The 19,908-nt window shown below is 39.3% G+C and overlaps 1 protein-coding gene across 1 annotated transcript in view; it reads right to left on the bottom strand.

Moving 5' to 3' along the window:
- SLMAP (sarcolemma associated protein) overlaps positions 1-19,908 on the bottom strand; it is a 167,877-nt gene that overhangs the window by 104,996 nt on the left and 42,973 nt on the right.

Raw genomic sequence — 19,908 nt, 5'->3', positions numbered from 1 at the left:
ATCCTGAAGTTTAAGGAGTCTCTCAAAGCTCTGAGCTTTTACACAACTCTCTCTCTCTCTCTCTCTCTCTCACACACACACACACACACACACACGTGCGCATGCACGCGCCTTTTTAAAAAGTGATAAGCCAGGACATTTGATGATTCTACCACCTCTCAGTCCCATGATACAAAGTCTGATGAATATAATATTGATCTAAAAACCACACAGAGAAAAAGACTCTGGGCTTTGTTATCAGCCATTCTTTAGCTAACATCGACAGCTCAAATTCACTACTGGAAGATTTTAGGGTTACAAATTTATAGCTGGAAGGGACCTTCAAGACCACTGAGTCCAACTATTCTACAAAAGACAAAAATGGGTTGAATCAAAGTTACCGGAGTCAAGTGATTTGAAAGACAGACACATATTTCATCTTTCCACCCCATTCTGGGCTAACTTTTCTTAGTAGATATTCTTGGATAAATCAAAGTGATGTTTTAGTCTTGATATTATGCAAACTTTTTTTAGGTTTTAGGTTAACAGGTAATATCAACAAGACGTCAATATCAAAAAATGTTGTTACCTAGCTAAGTCTGTTAAGACAATGCCTTTAATAGTGTATATAATTGTAGCAGGTGCAGAACAAAATTTGTCCTATGAAGCTTGGATTTAAAGGGCTGCACTTGAGGACTGAGAGGGCCACATGTGGCCTCAAGGCCCCTGGTTCCCACCCCTGATAATCTGTTCTACTGATTTACTGTCGTTTTGTTTTTTTAAAGCAGTACCAAGTAGTTTTAATAATTACTGCTTTATATAGAAATCCATCCTGCCCTACAGGAAAATAGAACGGGAAGGGGATAAGACAAGGGGGGAGAGAAGAGGGGGCAGATTAGGGGAAAGGGTATTTGGAATGCATGCCATTTTGGGGTGGGGGAGGGATGAGATGGGGAGAAAATCTGGAACTCAAAATCTTGTGGAAGTGAATGTTGAAAACTAAAAACAAATTTTAAAAAAAAATCACTGCTTTGCAGTATATACTAAGGTTGGAACGTTACTATTCCCCCTTGATTCTAACTTTTAAAAATCATTTCTCTGGAGATTCTTGGCCTTTGTTCCTCCAAATGAAATTTGTTATTATTTTGTTTCTCCCCATAAAATAATCCCTTGGAGGAGAGTCAAAGAGATTGAAAATACAACAAAACACTAACAGCATTTTTAAAAAAGAAATTTTTTGACATAGCAAAGAACTGGGAATAAAGTAGATGTTCATCAACTGGAGAATGAGCAGACAAGCTGTGGTACGTGAAATGCGATGGAATATTACTGTGCTATAAAACAATTACTATAAAGAATACATAAAAAGAATTCTATACTTGGGAAATCTGATCACTCTTTTGGTTGAAGGAAGGAGAAAGTATAGCTTATCCCATGGTTGACTCTGGTCCAATTCCTCTCTAGAAAAATGGGCTCTGGTTCTGGCACTTGCTGAGAGGAGAAAGGGACCACCCCGACTGATTCCAAATAACTAGGGCTGCCTCGAACACGACTAGCAACACATGGGGTGGTGCAGTAAGGGTGGCCGTGCACTACAAAGAAAGGTGATGGAGAGACAAACTCTATCACATTAATTCTTGCAAAAAAAAGTAAAAGCAACTCCTCAACGTCTTTGCTAAGCAGTAAGTAACTGTGAAGTTGTAACCTCATCTGTATATTTAACTTTGAAAAATTTGGACTAAGATTTAAATATGAATATGTCAACTCTGAATATACAGGGAGGTATGGAAAGACTCAAAGGCACTGATGCAAGATCAACTAAACAGGAACAGGAAAAGAATATGCACAATGCCTGCATCACTGTATAAACGGAAAGAACAAGAAAAAGTGAAAATGAACACAGAAATTCTAATGCTCCAGCTTGGTCTTCAAGAAGAGACATGAGAGGGCACATCTTTTCCTTGTCTTCAGAGGCTAAACCATGAGTCATCACAGATGGCTTGCTGTCATTTTTAATAGTATAATCCTAAATATTCATACCATCCATCTACTTTGAGCTTAACATGGTAAATGACACAAAATGCTGGTCTAAATCTAATCTCTATTTTCTCAGCAGTTCTTGTCAAATAGGGAGTTCCTCCCCCCATAATTTAGGCTCACAAGTTTATTAAACATTGGAATGTTGAGTTTAATTATTTCTGGTTCATCTTTATTTTGTTCCCTAATAAAGTGTTTTAAACCAGTATAATTTTTAGTATCAGTATTATTGTTTGATACTAAAATCTGAAGTCTTATAGTTGTTTTCTGAATATTTTTTTCTTTTTAAAAAATTCTTTGTAATAAGGTATGTTTCCCTGGGTGGGGGAGGAATATATGGGAAATGATGGTGATATTAAAAAACAAAACAAAACAGATGGATACAGCATTTTAAAAACACTATAAAGTTGCAGAACAGTTCCGTCTGTCTCCATTAGTGAAAGGGGTTTCTTCATCTGGAATAAGAGACAATCAGACAAAGTGATAAAAGGAAGAGGCTACTGAGATACACAGAAAGCCCAGCTATGTACTCACTATAACAGTCTAAAAGCTCTTCAACCAGCAAGTCAAGAAATGAACGTCCTAGAATTAGTTCTTCATGAGAAGAGAGAAGATAAACAAACAGGTGGTCCAGAATTTCTTCCAAGCTCCAAATCAAACTCACACTTGACATTTTGCAATCAGCTGGCCAAAGACAGCAATCCCAACCTGCAGTTACCTAGCTCTGTCAACAATTAACCAACATTTGTGAAGCACCAATTTTGGCCCCGGCTAGGTGCTGAAGACACAACAACAAAAAATAAAAGGATTCCTGTTCTGAAGCTGATGTTTTCTTGGAGGAGAGAACCGGTATATACAAAACAGATTGGAAATTTTTTTAAGGTCATTTCGAAGGGCCACTGGCAGCTGGGGAATCAGGAAAGGACTCATGCAGAAAGTGACATCTGAGCCCAAATATAAGGCAAATTACAGATTCTAGGAGGAACTGGTAAAGATGGAATACATTCCAGATCTAAATCCATTCTAGAAAGATGGGGTGAAAAATTAAGAGGGCAGGAAGCACAGTATAATGGGAAGTGTACAGATTTAAGTCAGAAAGGTTTAAATCTTAGCTCTTTCACTTAGTAACAATGCAATAGTATTTTATTTGCCTTCTCTCGTAAACAACGCCCAAATATATAAACATCCAAGGTAAATCTCTCTCCGGAGCTATAGTCCTGCATCACCAACTCTGTTGAACATATCCATCTGGATGTCTCATAATCACCTCAAACACATCTAAAATGTGACTGCAAAACCTAGCCCTCCTCCAAACCTGCTCATTTTTCTTGAGGGCACCACCAATCTCACAACCATTCAGTTTCCCAAATGGAGTGACCCTTGACACATTACTCTCTCTTATCCCTCATAACCAGATGTCAAATCTTATTAATCCTATCTTCACCTCACTCCCAGTCATCCTGTCTTCTTCACTCTCACAACCTCATAACTGTTGGCAGATTATTTCAGTAACCTGAGGAGTCTCTCTGCTTCCATTCTCTTTCCTCTTTAATCAACTCATTGCATATATGCTGCCAAACTAATATTCCTAAACTATAGCTGTAACCATGTCATTCCTTTACTCAAAAATCTTCAGTGGTTTGCTATTTTCTGTAGAATACAAAATCCTAGATCTGGTATTTAAAGCCCTTCACTATCAGACTCCAACATTATGATGAAAATAAGATTTAAGATTTGCTGTAATTTGCCAACATGCACTGTCTTTAATCTCTGATTCCCTGTAGTTTCTGGCAGTAAAAAATTCCTAAATTGGGGGCTTTCCATATTCTAAGTGGAAATAAGAGTAAATTTAATTTGTTCGTTCTTCCATAGAAACGAAAAAAGAAAAGCTTTAGCTACAGTTTTAGGCATGCATTTTTTCAAAGGACAATAACATTTTACACAAATTTCAGTTTTACGCAAAGACAAACTGGAAAATGCTCCAGTTTAATATGATTAGAAAATACATATATATTAGTTCTTGCTGTCCCTCACTCTATTACACTTTTTGTCTGCCTTTTTTTTAACCACACATTTTGGTTTCATTATACAGTAGCATTAATTCTATCTTTGGGGGTCAGTTTGGTTTTTAGCCTACTTTAAACAAGATTTAAAGAATGTGACTTTATCCAGAACTATTGCCCAATGCACAATGACTTCAACGCTTGGGAAAACGTCCTGGCATTTCACAACGCAAGAAGTGACCTAATTCATCTTCCCCAAAGTAAACTGGGTTTCCTAAAAGTCTTAATGCATTTTAAGCTAAGATGTTTGGGACACCATGTCCCAAAAAGGAGATGTGGCCTAAATAAGAAAGGTAATTTAGACATTTTCTTGTTCCTAAGTTGGATCCAAATAATTAAATAACTGATGGAATACTATGAATTCTCATATTAGACATTTCTATAATTTAAATCTTAGTACAAAATAATTTCAAAATGAAATATACATGTAACATTACTACCATAAATTCTCTCTGTTAGCAGTCGAGTTGATTATACTTTAAGTTGCCTAGAACTAATATGAAACTCTTAATCTCAGTTCAGGAAAGATGAGAAATTCCTAAGAAACAAATCTGAGTATAAAATTCTACATATCATCGTCTACAGCTAATCATGGGTGTCTCCCAAAGCTCCATCCTAGGCCCTCTTCTGAAGCTTCACACCCGAAATTATTTTTCGTGGCAATCTATCAGCCCCCTATGGATTCACTCATCCTTTCTAGGCTAATGATTCTTCGATCTATTTCTCTAACTCTAACCCCTCCTCCTGACCTTCTGTTTTGCATCTTCAAATGCATACTAAACATTTCAAACTGGATTACCTGCAGACATCAGAAACCTAGCATGTCTAAAACCAACTTCATTATCTTTTCTCCCAAGTGGTCCCCCCTTGTTAACTTTCCTTTTACTATTGAGAACACCACTATCCTCCCAGACGTCATCCCGTACTCTTCACTCACTCTCATCCACCATGTCCGATCTAAGAGGCAGAGAAGGTGACGAGGCTGCATTCCAGGCAAAGGAGACATCCAGCACAGAGACATGGGAACAGGCGATGCCAAGCTGAGGAGTTTGTACATTACTGTGTAGGAAGATGGGGGGCCACTAAATGGCCCAGGCAGCGTATGCTCTGGCAGAGAAGTGACACAGGAATATATGTGCTTTAATGAAGATTTTCACTGCTGTGTGGAAAAAGATGGGATAGGAAGGAAGGAAACAAGGATTTATGCAGCGCTTACCACGTGCCAAGCACTGTGCTAAGCACTTTACACATATTATCTCATTTGATCCTCACAACAACCCAGCAAGACAGGTGCTATTACCATCCTCATTTTATAGTTCAGGAAATTAAGACTGCCAGAGGTTAAGTGACTTGCCTAAGACCACATGGCAGCCATCTCTAGGGCGGGCTAGAGGGAGGGTAGGAAAAAAAGGAGAAAAAAAAAGAAATGTACATGATAATTTTGTATATTTGAAAGGAATAGCAAGCTGTGCACAACAGATTTGCAACTTCATGCACAATCATCTTTTTTATTGTACCATATTATGGAAATGCTTGGTTTATTCCATAAACATGTATTAATATAACAAAAAAATAAAAAGGAAAATTTTTTTCAAAAGGAAACCTTAGAAAGAATGATATCAGTCAAGTGGGGTGGGAGTGGGGGCACACCCCTGGGGCCGGGCCAAAGGCCCACAGAGTGCAAGCCAGAATGCAAAAGGCAAAAAGGTAAAGAGAGAAAAAAAGAAGCATGAATTTTGACCGTTTTTTTTCCCCTACAAGTTTGCTGGTAAACTGATGGAAATGAGGTGCTTGAAGAGATGACAGATTCGAGAGAAAAGTACAATGCTTGACAGAAGAGCTACTCCTGGCCTCACTCAATATTAACTCAGTGACAAAGGAAAACCCCAATAGCCAGTAGAGAGGTAATGGTCAGCCACCAACTGAGACTGGATTACATGTTGAAAAGTGAAAAACAACAGGGGCAAAGCATTCCATACCGTGTCAGATGGAGTCATTCCACAAACTGTATTTGCTGAACTATTTTTTTCTGTGACAATATTACAGTGTTACAAGGAGGGGAGGATTGGATAGAGGAAGAAAACACCTGGAAAAGACAGCAATGTAAAAACAAAAGGCATCAGGACACATTAAAAATACAATGAAAGGAATGAACTAGATGATCACTCTCCTTTCCAACTCTAAGATACAATTCATGCCTGGCAATCTTGAATTTAAACAATATTATTATTTAAACAAAACCTCTCTGGGTCTTAGTTTCTTCCTCTGTAAAGTAGACCGTTTATGAGCTTCCTCCTAGTCCTAAGATTCTATGTGCCCCATGAGGCCTGTCTCCATGAAAGACCCAAAAGCAGAAGGGATTGGATTCAGTCCCAGCGGATTAATTAATCAACCAATATACATTTATTAAGTGCCTTCTACACGCCAGGTGCTGGGCTAAGGTTAGAGGTGGGATCGAACACCCTGACCTTGATAATGTGAGACCCTCACAATGAAACTACTAGCCCTGGAAGACCCTTCTGTGTCTTGGGATGGTTTAGGACAGAGATGGCCACAGGACCGGCTTGCAGTCAGGAAGGCCTGAATCTACCTTTGACACCTGCTCACTGGGTGAGACAAGTCTTAACTTCTCCTAGTTTCTTAAATAGGTTTAAAACGAAAAATTCTCATTTGTTACTTCATCTGTTCTCTCCCTTCTTCCCTACCCAGACCCAGAGAAGACTTAGCTCAATCCATTTTCTTCTTTTAATTTCCCAGCTACCTTCCCCATGGTCAGGTTTCTATTCTATAAATAATCCAAACCAAAAGGCCTTCTCTCGATCCTAAAATTTCATCTCTCTTTTCAAAAGACTTACTACCTTCACCTCCTCAGGATGCAGATAACACTTAGTGTGGGGTGCCTGGCACGACCACTCCACAGATGTGGCCTTCAATTACCACTCAACTAAATTACTCCTGAAAGATGTAGAATGAGACACACACTTCTTGGACATGATCCACATAGGAATTTGTTTTGCTTGGCTGCACTTTTGTACCAGTGTTTGGTTTTTCTTTGTCTTTCGGCTGGGATGGAAAGAAAAAGCAAGGGGAAAACTGAAAGGCTTATTAACTGGAAAAGCATAACTGTTTTGGAGTCTCCTAATGGATCCCGCCTTCTCTAATTCATTACACACAATGTTTCTGTCACTCTCCTGCTCAGAAATGTGGAGCAAGGTTGGAAACTGAATTGCTCCTGGTCTTCTTCCAACGTACCTCTTCCCAACTTGTAGAGCAAAATCTTTGGCCACACTCTCCCTACCTGGCCTCAAGGAAGAGCCTTTTCCTGATGTCACATCAAATCCAGAAATCTTTCCCATCACTCAAGGCCTACTTCAAAGACCACATCAATTCAAACCCAAAAAAGGTTAGATTCAGTGCCTGGGGTGAGCTGGTACACCCATCCCTGGTTTGCTGACACTGCTCTTCAACCTCATCCGAGATACAATTGTCACCCCTCCACTTCAACTCCGAGTTTTGCTCAGGCCTCTTGGGTATCTCTTCTAATACCCTCCTAAAAGGTTTCACTGTCTGAAGTCTCGTTTTCCAAACCATCCTCCACATGGCTTCCAAACTGCTATTCCAATGAAAAAAAAAAAAAGACCTAAGAACACAACGGTCAATCGCAATTTCAAAGGAATGAGAAGGAAGGAAGCCTGCCTGCTGACAGAGGTTACACACTAATATTCAGAATGAGACACACATTTTTGCACATGGCCAATTTATTTCTTACAAGGGAGTATAAAAGGGAAAAGAATTCTCGACAAATGAAAAAAAAATTTAGTTAAAAAAGACAAACTGATAGTCCTAAAGCACAAGTCTCACACCAAGCCATTCATCTCCCTGCTCAAGAAGGGTGCCTCCAGACAAAAACACAAACTCCATTGTTTGGTTGGTCCTGCCCTTTCCAATCTAACTGCAGCTTACCTTTTAGAATACATAATACATACACACACATATACATACATACATATGTACGTGTACATATAAAAAATTTTATTTTTCCTCAACTACATGTAAAAACATTTTTAATATTTGTTTTTTAAAATTTTGAATTCTGTTTCTGTCCCTCCCTCCCCTCTCATTGTGAAGGCAAGCAATTTGATGTTACACATACATGTACAATCATGTAAAACACATTCCATGTTGTGAAAGAAAACACAGATTTAAAAAAAGAAGGGAAGCTTTTTAAAAGTATGCTTTGATCTGCATCCAGACTCCATCAGCTCTTTCTCTGGGGATGGATAGCATTTTTCACCGTAAGTCCTTCAGCATTGTCTTGGATCACTGTATTTCCAAGAATAGCTAAAGTCAGTCACAGTTGATCATTAGGCGATATATTATGCAATAATGTGTACAATGTTCTCCTGGTTCTGCTCATGTCACTATGCATTAATTCATGTAAGTCTTTCCAGGTTTTTCTGAAATCAGCCTGCTCATCAATAGTATTCCATATAACACAATAGTATTACATCACAATCATGAACCACAACTTGGTCAGCCAATCCCTAATTGATGGGCATCCCCTTAATTTCCAGTTCTTTGTCACCGCAAGTTGCTATAAGTATTTCTGTACCTATAGGTCCTTTTCCTTTTTGTTTTTTATCTCTTTGGGTTATAGCCCTAATAATGGTACTACTGGGTCAAAGGGTATTCATAGTTTTACAGCCCTTTGGACACAGTTCCAAATTGCTCTGCAGATAGAATTAGTTCACAACTCCACCAACAATGCATTAACGTCTCAAATCTCCCACGTCCCCTCTAACATTTGTCATTTTACTTTTCCGTCACATAAACCAATTTGACAGGTGTAGAGTGGTACCTCAGAGTTGTTTTAATTTGCATTTCTCTAATTCAATAGTGATTTAGAGCATTTTTTCATATGACTACTGATAAATCTTTGTCTGAAAACTGTCATATTCTCTGATCATTTATCAAGTGGGGAGTGGCTCTTATTCTTATGAATTTGACTCATTTCTCTATACACTTGAGAAATGAGGCCTCTATCAGGGAAACTTGCTTTGTATGCTTCTCTTGAGTCATGCATTTAAAAGTGCCTGAAAGTCCTCTATTTCATTAAATACCCATTTTTAACCTTGAAGGATTATATTGAGTTTTGTTGGGTAGGTGATTCTTGGTTATAATCTTTTGCCATCCAGAATATCATTCCAAGATCTCTGATCGTTTAATGTAAGCTGCTAAATTTTGTGTTATTCTGACTGTGGCTCCACAATATTTGAACTGTTTCTTTCTACCTGCTTGCAACATTTTCTCCTTGACCTGGGAGCTCTAGAATTTGACTATAAAATTGGGGTGGGGAGGGAGGGTTTGTTTTGGGATCTCTTTCAGGAGGTGATGAGTAGATTTCTATTTCTATTTGACCCTCTGTTCTAGGATATCAGGGGAGTTTTCCTTGATAATTTCTTAAAAAATGCTATCTGCACTCTCTTTTTGACCATGGCTTTCAGGTACTCCAATAACTCTTTAATGATCTCTCCTGGATCTATTTTCCAGGTCAGTTGTTTTTCCAATGAGATATTTCACATTTTCTTCTATTTTTTTTCATTCTTTTGATTTTGTTTTATCGTTTACTCATGCCTCATTGAGTCATTAGCTTCCACTTGCCCAATTCTAATTTTTAAGGAATTATTTTCTTCAGTGAACTCTTGTATCTCCTTTTCTATTTGGCCAAGACTACTTTTTAAAAGAGTTCTTCTCTTCAGTGAATTTTTGTCCCTCCTTTTCCGTTTGGTCTATTCTGCTTTTAAGACATTCTTCCCTTCTGTAGATTTTTGTACCTCTTCTACCATTTGTCCTGTTCTGGTTTTTAAGATGTTATTTTCTTCAGTAATTTTTATGCCTCCTTTACCAAGCCGTTGACTCTTTTTTCATTATTTTCTTGCATCATTCTCATTTCTTTTCCCAACTTTTTCTCTACCTCTCTTATCTGATTTTTAAAATCCTTCTAGGAATTCTTTTGGGGCCTGATACCAATTCACTATTTTCTTTGAGGCTCTGGATGTAGCAGTTTGGGCTATGTTGTCTTCTTCTAAGTTCAGGGCATGCCACAAGCAATACAAAGGCTGCTTGCAGTACTTTTTATTGTACTAGGAAGCTCTGGATTTTGACTATAGTAATGCTCATCAGGGTTTTTATTTGGGGTTTGTTTTTAGGAGGTGACTGATGGATTCTTTCTATTTTCATTTTTTGTCATGACCAGCCCAATCGGCTATGAGCTCACTTTGGAAGCTCTTCTGAAAGATTCATGTCCAGCTTGATCTTTCACTCTGAGCACGCACTGATGAGGCAGGAGACAAGATGGCAGCAGCTCTGTTTATTTTTAGCAAAGCACTCATTTATATAGTAAAATAACAAGAAATCTGTCTCATATTACAATGACCCATGCTGTGCTCAAGGACAGGGCATGCACAGTCCATGCACTTACCTACCACCAATCACAAATACACTGTTAATGACTAATGAGTAACTAGGGAAATTAGAGATGCATAGAATGGAGTACCGAACCAGGCAATCTTTGCTCATGGACCAACACCCGAGAGGGGCCTCTGCCCTTCAGTGAGATCTCATGAACCATCTGTGGCACTCTACATCCTTACAGATCCCTAACAATTTTTCTCTCAGATTCTAAAAGATTTGAAAAGTTTTCCTCTATGATTTCTCAAAATATAATATCTGGGCTCTTTTTTGGTCATGATTTTCAGGTTGTGCAATATTCTTAGATGATCACTGCTTCATCTCTTTTCCAAGTCAATTGTTTCTTCTATAAGATACATTACACTCTCTTCTATTTTCTTAGTCTTTTGACTTTGAATATTTCTTACTGTTTCAAGTTTCATCCATACTCTTTTCCCATTATTTTCCTTTAACACCCTCATTTCCTTTACGATTTGTTAAGCTCTATTTTTTTTTTTGCTTTATCTCTTCTAGGAATTCTAGCTGAACTTGTGTCTAAGCTCTTGTTTTCTTTTGAGGCTATGCTGGTAGATTTTTTGGGGTTGTCCTCTGCTTCTAGGTTTGGATCTTAGATGACCCATGATAGCTCTTTTTTTAAAAATCAGTTTTACTTAATTTCCAGTTTCAAATTATCTCCTCCACCCCCACCCTGCACTGAGAAAGCAAATAAAACAAAGCCCATTACAAATACTGTGCCTGCGTAATATGTACGTATGTATACATGAAGTAACAAAAAGCAAATTTGTCCAAAAAAAAGAGAAAGAAATGTAGAGAAGAAAACGTACTTCAATTTGCACTGCGTCCATTAGCTTTCTACTTGGAAGTGGACAGCATGTTTAATCATGGCTCCTTTAGAATTGTGTTGGGTCATTATGTTGATCAGAGCTACTAAGTCTTTCACATTAATTATCTTTACGTTATTGCTGTTACGGTGTAAATTGTATTCCTGGTTCTGCTCACTTCATTTTGCTTCAGTTCATCCATGTCTTCTCAAGTTTTTCTGAAACCACCCTCCATCATTTCTTAAAAGCACAAGAGTATTCCATCACATTTATATACCATCTGTGCCTTTGTATTGCCTATACCCCATGCCTGGAATGCCCTCCCTCCTCACCTTCACCTACCGGCTTCCTTTGAATTCCGCTTTATGTAAGAGGCCTTTCTCAGCTGTCTCCAACACCAGTACCTTCCCTAGAGATTTCCTTCCATTTACATGATAAGTATCTTGTATGTATGTGATTATTTATACGTTACTTTCCCCAACAGAATGCAAGCTCCTGGAGATCAGGGGTCTTGTTTTTACCTCTCTCCATGGCCATAGCTCCTGGCACACAAGTACTTAAAAAAAATGCTTGCTGACTCAAGGAAACAAACAAAAAAAAATTAACTGTTTGAATTCTAAGTCTAAGATCCCCGTCTAGTAACCATGTTAACATTTCATTGAAGGAAGTCAACTACATTAATACTGGCAGTCTTGTAATAAAAGAAGATACAAAGAAGTCATAGCTCAATGGAAGAATGGCTCAAAAATATGCAAAAGGCATTAACTGATTTTATGTCATATGTGTCTAAAGACAACAAGAAACATCATCTCCCCTTGCAGTACTCATGATAAGAATAAGCAAAAAGAACTTAAATAGTTGTACCTTACTGTTGTGTAAGATGCAGGGGTAGAACAATTCTACAAAGAACAATAAGATCTTCTATGTACTTTAACACCTGGTGACTTCTGCACAAAGGCAGGTATCAGGGGGAGCAAAAAAGTGCAAAATACAGTTCAGAATTAAGAAGCAAAGGACTCCTCAGGTTGGACAGGAAATAGAGTGGACCAGATGGCCCCAGAGGTCCCTTCCAACTCAGAAAGTCTGTGAAATGCCTGACATAACATAACTGGAACCTGAGAACCCGATCTTCTGGGCTAACAATATTCAAGCAAACAGATACTAGGTCTAGTCTGGTTTACGCCTCTCTCTGAGGAGAGCAGAGCGGCCAAACTCCTGGCCTGAACCTCCCGCTTCTCCTCCTGAGCAGTAAAAGTCTCCCTCGAAGAAGGGTGGGTGGGAAAAGAGGCTAACGATGTCTATTCTGCCTCAATTTTAAGCCACATGACAACATCCCTATACTACATATGGAGAACCACACTGCCATCTGCTTGTCTACCCTTCCTTTTTTCTGTTTCTGTCACTCGTCTCACATTAGGCTGCCATATCACACTGCTGACTCATACCAAGCTTTCAGGTCACTAAGCTCCCCAGGTTCTTTTATACTAATCTTTTCCTATATTTCATCTTTTACTATGGCAGTTGATCTTCATGGTAGCATTTATAAAAAGACATGGAACCCAACAGGGCTCTGTGACCACCACAAAGAGCCCTCTGGGGACAAAGGATCATGTTAGAGCCTGGAGGGATCTTAAGGTACATCTGGGAAGAGCCTGAGAACATGACAGGATAGACTGTCAGACCCAGAAGTGACCCTTACAACATAATACACCAGATGTCAGAGGTGGAAAGGACCCTGGGACTAGGCTTTTGAATCAGCTGTTTGTATAGTTGGGGCACAAACATGTCAAAGGTCACACAGGTAATAAAACTAGAAGACAATATCAAGATGTTAAAATTCAGCATTATGAATTAAAATAGCTCCAAACAGACTAGTTCAAATAATACCCCCAAAATGTGAAAGGGATAAACAACACAATATTGAGCCTACAGAAATTTAAGTAACATACAGCAGTCCTCACATCAAGGAGGGAGAAAGGGCCCAGAAACTATCCTGGTCAAAAATGCTAGTCCATAATCTGATTGAGCACAGCTGATTCAGTGAAAAGTCTGTCAGCATTATAAAGAATAAATTAAATAATATTTGAGTTGGTGTTTGCATTTCCAGCACCTAGCTTATGGGGTTTTGTTTGTTTGTTTGTTTTAAACTGTATCTTCCTATTTTTCCCAGAATGGAATTAACCTCAGTCACACACAAGCCAGATTTTCAATACTGACTGGCACGGATGCTTCAATGGGCTCTCTTTTTCCAACCTAAGTAGGCTGGCCCCTCCTTAGGTAGCAGTTTTGCCCTTTACTTCTGGGGCCTTGAGAATTGGTGCCAGGCTTACTGTGGCCACCAGTTCGGTTTTTACCCTACTGCAGCTTAGATCTCCTAAACATAAGTGATCCACCAGCCATGGGAACTCCAGATAGGCAACATCACATCTGGCTGGCTTCTCTTTCAAAGAATGTGCTCTTGATACAGAAGTATGAGGCTTTTGTTTATAGGTCCCTGGCCTCATTATTTTTCCCTAAACCATGTCCCATGTATTTCTTCCCATCTTTACCTCTTCCCACCCTTTCACTGAGGTCACCAAGTATCAGAATGTACGGTGATTTGATTTGGAGGGTTTTATCAAATTCTTCATAGAATTTCTCTACCACTTCATTTTCCTTTTGTGCATAATAAGCTGCAATTGTTTTCATGATCTTTTTCCAGATATATCATAAAAACTGCAACATGTAATGACCATGTAAATATGACATGAAAATAATGTTAATAATCTCTACCCTCCCCACTCTGCACTGATCAGATTGAATTAGTTTTTTTTTTTAATGAGAAAACTTAAGAATATAAACTTTATTGTTGTTCAGTGGTTTCAGGCATGTCCCACTCTTGTGACTCCATTTGGAAAACTGAGGCTCACATGACTTGCCCGTGGTCACATGGCTATACGTTGCCTTAGGTTAGACTTGAATTCAAGATGAGCCTTCCTGACTAGCTGCCCTTCAAACTTAAGCTACCTGGAACCTTCAGGACCCCCAGTAAGGCATTGGGATGGGGCTTTTGAGGGGAATATTTGCTGACATGGAAGGGAAATCAAGTGTCATGCAAATTAAGCAACTTAACCTCGAACTGCTTAAACACATAATTTACAAACTTCTAAAATGGGAAATTAATAAGAGAAATGACATCAATAAATTTACCCATAAATCTAACAAATGGACATTAAATATCACAGGGATCAAAAGAAGCAGATGATGCTTCCATCAGCCTTACAGAGAGATGGCTTCCAAAGACAACAAATGAGAATATAAACTTATCTGCAAAATCTTACTAAGAAGGCTGGTGATTATGACAGTGTCTTCTTAATTTTTATTTTTTTTTTAAATATTTTTAGGCAATTGGGGATAAGTGACTTGCTCAGGGTCACACAGCTAGTAAGTGTCAAGTGTATGGTCTGAGGCTGGATTTGAACTCAGGTCCTCCTGACTTCAGGGCCGGTGCTCTATCCACTGCACCACCTAGTTGCCCCAACAGTGTCTTGTTATAAAGCACAAACAAACAGTGGAGGGTAAAACAAATTTAAAGACAGTTTAGAAAGTGTCCAGCTAAGTAAATTTATCCCAAGGACCTTTAAAGATGAAAATGGAGGGAGGGCAAAATAAAAAAAATATTTGCAAAAACAATATTAACAAACTTTTTTTCAGTCCAGTACAATGGACCCATCATACCCAGATCCTAACACCCAAGTCCCAGAGGGTTTACAGAAAAGTTAGAAGCACTAGAAAGAACAGAACTGGGAAAAGCCACTGAACTAAACCAAAAGAAACAGCACCAAAAATGCAATCTAAGAAACATACACCTAGGGAGGAGGTGAGCTGAGTCACGGACTAAGAATGCTCACAGATTGACAGTCTGGATACTGCCTTCCTGGTAACCGCAGAATGTCAAAAAGACTCAATGGAAAGCTTCCTGTGCCCTGCTGCACAGTTTAGAATCCACAGAGTGGCATGGGCAAGAGATGCAAAGAAAGAGCTGTGAATAAATTGCCATCTGCTTGTACCAGTGAAAACGGTCACCACATTGAGGCAACGGATCACAGATACAAAGTATATAGCTGCTCCCTCCAGCAACCAAGACCAATTAGAATCCTTCCGTATCTTCTCATCCATGCAATTTCTGTCCATGTTTTATCATTTCCCCATGGAAAAATTATCCACATTGCAAAATGAAGCTGATTCTACCCACTAAAAATTCACAGTAGGCAATCTCAGCTGAGTTTTTGTTGCTACCAAACGATCTTTCTGCTGATCTACTGTGAATTTCCTATGTCTCCTCCCCTAGAGCCACTGCTCCAAACCTTTTCTTTTTTGAACAACCTAAACCAATTAGCCACAGCTTTCTATCACAGACAACACTAAAGCCTCTGGCTATACTATGTCCGTTCTTCCTATCTTTTTAGCGTCATCATTCATTCCTACCTCCTTCCTTCTGACCACGAAGAAGTCACCTCAAATTGCAACACTCAATTCAGAGACTTTGTCCCCTCTCCAGCTTTCTGCCTCCACTGACACCCACCTGTTGATATTCATCTTGACCTTTAGTTCTTAGACCATTTTTTGTGCTATCACTGAAAGAATAAATGAAAAAGCTTATACTAAGAGCTTAGGTGTTACGCACTACGCTAAACTAGCAATAAGGGAAGACAATAAATATGTAATAAGGGAGAGGCAGCCAGATCTTGAGAGGAGTTACAGTCCCAGAAATAACAGAGATGGTACATGGAGTGACTGACATGTCTTTTCCAGGAACGGTAGTAATGATTTGAGTACTGTTCCCAGAGTTATTAATGGAAAGGGAGAAGGGAAGAAGGGAACACAGGGCCCCATGGAGGGATTTAGAGTGGCCTTTTGGAGTCAGAGTGGAGGAGGGACATGGCAGATGCTCAGAACATGACTAGAGAGCAATGTACTGGATCTGGGTAGGGTTAAACATGGAGGACTCTAACCAATTAGGTTGGGGGAAGGGGGGGAACGGGGACCCAAGCGCCACTCATTCCAAGAAGGCCCAGACTGGGCTAAATAGGAATTTATTATTGTGGCTGTAGCCAGGACACTGGCTACTAGAATTGTGTATATATAACAGTATATTTGTATTTAAATATGTACAAATGGATATTTGTTAGTTTTTTAAAAAATGTATGTAATTATATATGCACCAAATTTTTTTAAGCTCCCTCTCTGAGAATTCCTTCAAGGGAACTAATGCTAGTGAAGTAAACAGAACTAGCACAGTAAAACTGGATATTGTGTGATTTTAAGAACTAATCTTGGGCCCTAGAAGCAGGATGAGTAAATGCACCTCATTTTATCCACCAGAGAGAGAGAGAGAGAACGAAGGGTGCGCAAAGCAGCATACTCTGTGAGACAAAGCTGATAATATGAGTGGTTCTGTTTGATTCTTCTTTTTCTGTCACAAGAGAAAGTCCATTTGAGTGGAGATGGAAGGGGGCGTATCCAGGACAGAGGGGAGGGGAGGAGAGGGGAGGGGAAGGCTCCCATGATGCAAAATATAACACGCAGATCTTTAATTCATTCTATATTTTTAAGGCTCTTTCCCCATTAGCTACTTTAACAGAAAATAGCTGATAGACACATAATACATCAGTGTGACAGCTGAAATCTGAACCAGGTAAGTCTTAAAATAGTGTTCCATTGCCCCATGAATATCACTACAAATAACAAACATCTGTACACATAGGCAACAGAAGGAAAAAAGAGCAAACCTTGCTTGGCATTAAGTTTCGAAAAACCATAAGAAATCCCCTGATAAAGGACAAGAATCTCTCATTAAAAAGTTATGAAACTACAAACACTAATCATCATTATATACAAAAGAAAAAAATGCATATACCAATCTGGCAAGGAGGTGAGACACTGTAGTGCTGGGACACTTGTATTATGTGAGTATCTATTGGTGTTTATGTTCTCTCTCTATCTTTGTCTCCATCTCTGTCTCCGTTTCTCTTTTGCAAAAGCAAAGCAACTAACGTAATCTAGACTTCCTTAAATTTCATACTTCAAAAGGTAAAAAAAAAGATAGAATTCTATCCTGGATATGATTTTTAGTGGGGGGAGAAAAGAGGCTGCTCGGATGGGACCTTGTGTGGAAATGGCCTTAAATTTCGTGACAGGGAAGGAAAAGAAACCCAAGAAATGATCTGCTAAACACTTAAGATTTAGAGGGTGCAAATTTCAAAAGGTTCAGAAATGGAACAGATAGGTTCTCATGGACTTAAACTCTACAGACGAATAGAAAGCTCTCAAGAATTAAAATGGCTTGGGGAGGGGACTCATGTCCCTAATCTTGGCTAGCAGGAAGTCTGAAATAGGTTTGTTGTGGTTTGGGGTGCTGGGGACCCCAAAATGCGGGGGGGGGAGAGGTCTGCCTTGAAAGAATTCAACCACTCAAGCCTTCTTTCAGTCAGAGTAGTGAGTTTTATTGTAACACAAGCACGGCAGGCAGATTCCTAGTATATCTGTAGTACTGTGATGGCCAATAGGAGGAGTAGAGATTCTAAGAGTCAGGCCAATTTAATGGGGGTGAGATTGGTACTTGTATACAAGAAAAGACAATGAGACAATCTGGATGGGATTAAAGAGTGGTAAATAGCTGGGGTGGCCCAGGTACAGACAATGAAAGGAGTTAAGTGGCCTGAAAGCCATAGTGAAAGGATTATTGAGCATCTAGGTAGGCTGGGATGGACCAGATGCCTCAGGCGAAAAGCCAGGGTGAGAAAGTTCAGGGCAAAGACAAGGTCTTTTCCTATAGGGATCCAGATCCTATTAAAACTCCGTGCTGCAGCGAGCATGCTAAACTCGATGGGCAAGACCACTACGGCCAGCATCAACAATGGAGGAGAAGGCGCAATGGGACCAGATTGCGAAACTAGCCTAGGTCAAAAAACAGAGCAGGTCAAAGCTTCCACTGGAATCAAGCCCTAAGCAACACCTTCTCTTCCTGAACTGGAACTTTCACCTCAAAAACGAAAAATAAAATAAATTATCTAGGAAGACATAAACAGAAACAATTCTGGTGAGAAAAAGGGTACTGTCTAAAGAGATCAATGAGAATGCACAGAGACCTCATCTACCAACTTGGTTTTTTTGTTTTTTAATTAAATACATACGTAAGGCAGGCGATAAATGCAAAGGTGTATTTTGGTCCTATAAAAATAGAACCAGGAGCACTGAGGCTCAAAATGACCTGAAACTTATAATGAATGCTAAGGACAACAAAAAGGTCTTTGTTTAATAGCTTACATTGGGAGAAAGAGGGTGATCAAACAAGAGAAGAGCTTTCTGAGATCATTTTCTAGAGGCAGCCGGCTAGCTAATACCCTGAATATAGCCCTGGATCTGGAATCAGCTATACCTGAGTTCTAAGCTGGCCTCAGACATGTATTAGCTGTGTGACCACGGGCAAGTTCCTTCACCCTCAGTTTTCTCACTTGTAAAATAGGGATGATAATAATAATAGCACGTACCTCCCAGAGTTGTTGTGAGAATAAAAGTAAGCAATATCTGTAATTTGCAAATCTTAAAGTGCTAGATAACTGCTAGCTATTATTACTGCTTACTTTTCATTTCACAAATGAAAAAAACAGGCCCACATAAACTGAATGACTTCCCCACAAGACCCACAGGTAAGGAGCCTGGCTTCCACTGAAACATAAGACTCTTTCTAAAGCACCACGACACTCCCCAGAAAGAAAAGTGAAGCACCCAACTCTTAAGTCACTTTGGTTGTCTGTCAGTCCTTAGGCCTGAAGGAAAGATGGGGAAAAAGAGAGATGGGAAGGACAGAATAAAAATGTACAGTAAGGAGTCGATGGGGGGGGGAATTAAATGCCTGTGCATGCCTGTGCAGAGTTCAAGTCAACAGACCCAGATGAAAGACATCTCAACAACTGCTGAGCTACTGTCAGCGAACCCTGAAGGATAATGTAAAAAAACAGGCACCGCAGGACTGGGAAAAAGCAGATATTCCAATTTTTGCAAAAAGGGAAAATGGAATCTGTATACTATAACTCACTGGGATTAATAATAATTGGGATTGGCATTTTATTTCTGGAAAAATTATATACCATATCATATTAAAGGGATGGTTAATGAACTTCTAGAAAAGATCATGATCACAACAAGCCAGACAACATGATTTCAACGCAGGCTAACCTCACTTCCTGATGTAGACATACCAGAAATTTCAGCAACCGTTTGATGAAATTTCTTAAGGATAAAAATGACGTCCTATTTTAAGTACAAAAGATTAACTCACAAGTGCAAGATGCCCACAGCGTGGCTACATAGCAGTTTGTCCAAAATAAACCTGAGCACTTTACTGAAGTTGATGACATAATGAGTCAACTGTGCAGTGGGGCACTCAAAACGACTAATGTGATCCTGGCCCACACTAAGAAAGGCAAAACATCCAGAAAGGAGACAGTGGGATGCAGAGTCAAACCCAACACTGCAAAAGGGGTCTAACCACG

This window comes from Phascolarctos cinereus, unplaced genomic scaffold, assembly GCF_003287225.1.
Source record: "Phascolarctos cinereus isolate Bilbo 61053 unplaced genomic scaffold, phaCin_HiC Scaffold_4;HRSCAF=312, whole genome shotgun sequence".
NCBI lineage: Eukaryota > Metazoa > Chordata > Mammalia > Diprotodontia > Phascolarctidae > Phascolarctos > Phascolarctos cinereus.
This window is presented reverse-complemented; position numbering and strand designations above follow the sequence as displayed.